Genomic DNA, 5,000 nt, shown 5'->3' on the forward strand with positions numbered 1-5,000 from the left:
GCAGGAATGAAAGACACAGGTCTGCCACAAGCATGGAATGAGAGCGCCGCCTGTCATGAGCCAAAGGTGCATCCTGACGTGGCAAATCAGATGATGCCGCAGGCATCCACTTACTATAATCACAATCAACAAACCGGCCGCCCCGCCCCCCATTAAACCTTTCCTTACAACAATGTGTACCTTAACCTAACCTATATCGTACCGTAACCTAACCTATATCGTACCGTAACCTAACCTATATCGTACCGTAACCTAACCTATATCGTACCGTAACCTAACCTATATCGTACCGTAACCTAACCTATATCGTACCGTAACCTAACCTATATCGTACCGTAACCTAACCTATATCGTACCGTAACCTAACCTATATCGTACCGTAACCTAACCTATATCGTACCGTAACCTAACCTATATCGTACCGTAACCTAACCTATATCGTACCGTAACCTAACCTATATCGTACCGTAACCTAACCTATATCGTACCGTAACCTAACCTATATCGTACCGTAACCTAACCTATGTCGTACCGTAACCTAACCTATGTCGTACCGTAACCTAACCTATGTCGTACCGTAACCTAACCTATGTCGTACCGTAACCTAACCTATGTCGTACCGTAACCTAACCTATGTCGTACCGTAACCTAACCTATGTCGTACCGTAACCTAACCTATGTCGTACCGTAACCTAACCTATGTCGTACCGTAACCTAACCTATGTCGTACCGTAACCTAACCTATGTCGTACCGTAACCTAACCTATGTCGTACCGTAACCTAACCTATGTCGTACCGTAACCTAACCTATGTCGTACCGTAACCTAACCTATGTCGTACCGTAACCTAACCTATGTCGTACCGTAACCTAACCTATGTCGTACCGTAACCTAACCTATGTCGTACCGTAACCTAACCTATGTCGTACCGTAACCTAACCTATGTCGTACCGTAACCTAACCTATGTCGTACCGTAACCTAACCTATGTCGTACCGTAACCTAACCTATGTCGTACCTTAACCTAACCTATGTCGTACCTTAACCTAACCTATGTCGTACCTTAACCTAACCTATGTCGTACCTTAACCTAACCTGTATTGCGCCTTAACCTAACCTGTATTGCGCCTTAACCTAACCTGTATTGCGCCTTAACCTAACCTGTATTGCGCCTTAACCTAACCTGTATTGCGCCTTAACCTAACCTGTATTGCGCCTTAACCTAACCTGTATTGCGCCTTAACCTAACCTGTATTGCGCCTTAACCTAACCTGTATTGCGCCTTAACCTAACCTGTATTGCGCCTTAACCTAACCTGTATTGCGCCTTAACCTAACCTGTATTGCGCCTTAACCTAACCTGTATTGCGCCTTAACCTAACCTGTATTGCGCCTTAACCTAACCTGTATTGCGCCTTAACCTAACCTGTATTGCGCCTTAACCTAACCTGTATTGCGCCTTAACCTAACCTGTATTGCGCCTTAACCTAACCTGTATTGCGCCTTAACGTAACCTGTATTGCGCCTTAACCTAACCTGTATTGCGCCTTAACCTAACCTGTATTGCGCCTTAACCTAACCTGTATTGCGCCTTAACCTAACCTGTATGGCGCCTTAACCTAACCTGTATGGCGCCTTAACGTAACCTGTATTGCGCCTTAACGTAACCTGTATTGCGCCTTAACGTAACCTGTATTGCGCCTTAACCTAACCTATATTGCGCCTTAACGTAACCTATATTGCGCCTTAACGTAACCTATATTGCGCCTTAACCTAACCTATATTGCGCCTTAACCTAACCTATATTGCGCCTTAACCTAACCTATATTGCGCCTTAACCTAACCTATATTGCGCCTTAACCTAACCTATATTGCGCCTTAACCTAACCTATATTGCGCCTTAACGTAACCTATATTGCGCCTTAACCTGACCTATATTGCGCCTTAACCTAACCTATATTGCGCCTTAACCTAACCTATATTGCGCCTTAACGTAACCTATATTGCGCCTTAACGTAACCTATATTGCGCCTTAACGTAACCTATATTGCGCCTTAACCTAACCTATATTGCGCCTTAACCTAACCTATATTGCGCCTTAACCTAACCTATATTGCGCCTTAACCTAACCTATATTGCGCCTTAACGTAACCTATATTGCGCCTTAACGTAACCTATATTGCGCCTTAACGTAACCTATATTGCGCCTTAACGTAACCTATATTGCGCCTTAACGTAACCTATATTGCGCCTTAACGTAACCTATATTGCGCCTTAACGTAACCTATATTGCGCCTTAACGTAACCTATATTGCGCCTTAACCTAACCTATATTGCGCCTTAACGTAACCTATATTGCGCCTTAATGTAACCTATATTGCGCCTTAATGTAACCTATATTGCGCCTTAATGTAACCTATATTGCGCCTTAATGTAACCTACGTTGCGCCTTAACGTAACCTACGTTGCGCCTTAACGTAACCTACGTTGCGCCTTAACGTAACCTACGTTGCGCCTTAACGTAACCTACGTTGCGCCTTAACGTAACCTACGTTGCGCCGTAACGCAACCTACGTTGCGCCGTAACGCAACCCACGTTGCGCCGTAACGTAACCCACGTTGCGCCGTAACGTAACACACGTTGGGCCTTAACCCAACACACGTTGGGCCTTAACCCAACACACGTTGGGCCTTAACCCAACACACGTTGGGCCTTAACCCAACACACGTTGGGCCTTAACCCAACACACGTTGGGCCTTAACCCAACACACGTTGGGCCTTAACCCAACACACGTTGGGCCTTAACCCAACACACGTTGGGCCTTAACCCAACACACGTTGGGCCTTAACCCAACACACGTTGGGCCTTAACCCAACACACGTTGGGCCTTAACCCAACACACGTTGGGCCTTAACCTGCTCTGTAATTGTCATACGACGCGTTAAATTAGTGTAGTGTTGCCTAACTGCAACCCCCGCAATATAGTTTGCTACTCGCACTGCCCGGTCCCCAGTGTATCGCTTCATGTTAAACACCTTGCAGCTATACACTGTAATGTGGATGGCAGCAGGACGTACATGCTCAATGCCCTTTGCAGTTGTTCATTGGCATTTGCAGTTGTTCATTGGCATTTGCATGGCGAAGCACTTAGCCTACGCTGTGGTACGGCCTGTGTCAACTGTCCGCTGATGTTGTACGTCCAAATCACACACTGTACTGCACATTGGTCCTCATGTACTGAATGATACATCGTGGTACATGTGACCGTACAACGACTGCGCCAACAACGGCGAACCATGCGGTCCAAATGTTGTGCACTCAGCTACGTGTCGTCTCCCTATAAGAGCTGGATTGCAGTGTGGTATGCCCTGGATGGCGATCAGCATGAGCCGTCTGTTGATGTAGTGGCGCGTGTTGTCAGACGTAGTCGTCTCTTCTCACACACCGTGATAGCATGGTGCACTGCGTTCCACATCTGCGACATGCGACAGAGGCCGGTTGACAGTCGTTCGCGCAATGGACATCGCATACGTACGGGGGCCACCTTCCACGTGTTCGCGAAGCGTGCACATGTTGTTGCGTGTATGTGGGCAGACATAGTGTGTCGTGACACCTGACACAGGCATGCAACAATCGTTGAATTTGCAAATGGCGATGGACGCCTACGTTTGCTGGTGACGTTACGCAAATGAACAACTGGTAAACCGTTGTGGTGCGGTTGTTCTCGCTAGAGGTGAATCAGTGATGGCGACGATCGGTTGAGCTACCAACCGGTTGTTCCAGCGATACCCACCATGCCCACGAACGTGAATGGCATCTGGGTGTGAAGCGATACGCGGCGGTGGCTGGGTGGGACCGTCCCCGGCCGGTGAGGGGGGGCCTCCCGGCGTGCTGGCCGCGCGGTGCGTGGGCGCACGCGCTACAGCCGGCTGGTGGGGGCGGCCAGTGGCAGGCGCGCCGGCCGACGGAGGCGGCAGGCGGCGCAGCTGCGCGCCGGCGCACCCTGCACGCGGCGCCGTGCGGCCAAAGTAGGTCCTCGCGGGCCCGGTGCGAAGCGCGGTGGACATCTGCAGTGTGCTGGTCCGATTGAGGACTGTGTGCGCTGAGGATGCGCCGCCGCCCGGCGCTCGGCGCCGCGACGCCGTCTGCTGCTCGGTCGCCTCTGCGGTTCTCGCAGGTGGTTTGTATCGCAGCTGTGCGGACGTGTTGGCGCGTGCGCTGTGCTGGGAGAGTTCGCTTCGGCACCCAAGTGGGGCTTTTGTCCTTCTGTGGCGCTGGCGTTGGAGCTGCCGGTCACCGTAGGTGGCGCGTGTTGTCTCCCGCCGGCAATGCCACGACAGCACGCTCCCGGGCCTCTGTCGGCAGCGGCAAGCTCAGTTGGGAGCACGGGTGGTCGCACCTAAAGCGTCTACTCGCCAAACTCCGGGCGATTGCGCCTCTCTCGAACCCGACCAAGTACTTAGGACGGCGCTGCGCGCCGCCGGGACCTGAGAGGGTTTCGAGGTGTATGGTGCAGGGGAGCTCAGCCTCCTCCTGTTTGCAGAATAATTGAGCGGACGCTTGCGTGTTCGCGCGGGCCCCCGGGACACACTCCCGGGCGGCCGGCTGCTCAGCTCTAGTTGACGCAGCTCCCTGGTTGATCCTGCCAGTAGTCATATGCTTGTCTCAAAGATTAAGCCATGCATGTCTCAGTACAAGCCGCATTAAGGTGAAACCGCGAATGGCTCATTAAATCAGTTATGGTTCCTTAGATCGTACCCACGTTACTTGGATAACTGTGGTAATTCTAGAGCTAATACATGCAAACAGAGTCCCGACCAGAGATGGAAGGGACGCTTTTATTAGATCAAAACCAATCGGTCGGCTCGTCCGGTCCGTTTGCCTTGGTGACTCTGAATAACTTTGGGCTGATCGCACGGTCCTCGTACCGGCGACGCATCTTTCAAATGTCTGCCTTATCAACTGTCGATGGTAGGTTCTGCGCCTACCATGGTTGTAACG

The 5,000-nt window shown here is 50.8% G+C and overlaps 1 non-coding gene across 1 annotated transcript in view; it reads left to right on the top strand.

Annotated features, from left to right (window-relative positions):
• The first annotated feature begins 4,628 nt into the window (after positions 1-4,628).
• The window catches only part of LOC124590631, a 1,910-nt gene continuing 1,538 nt past the window's right edge, over positions 4,629-5,000 (top strand). Inside the window, exon 1 of the ribosomal RNA XR_006976689.1 lies at positions 4,629-5,000. This exon is cut by the window's right edge and continues 1,538 nt beyond it. This is a non-coding gene — a ribosomal RNA (small subunit ribosomal RNA).

This window comes from Schistocerca americana, unplaced genomic scaffold, assembly GCF_021461395.2.
Source record: "Schistocerca americana isolate TAMUIC-IGC-003095 unplaced genomic scaffold, iqSchAmer2.1 HiC_scaffold_77, whole genome shotgun sequence".
NCBI classification, from domain to species: domain Eukaryota; kingdom Metazoa; phylum Arthropoda; class Insecta; order Orthoptera; family Acrididae; genus Schistocerca; species Schistocerca americana.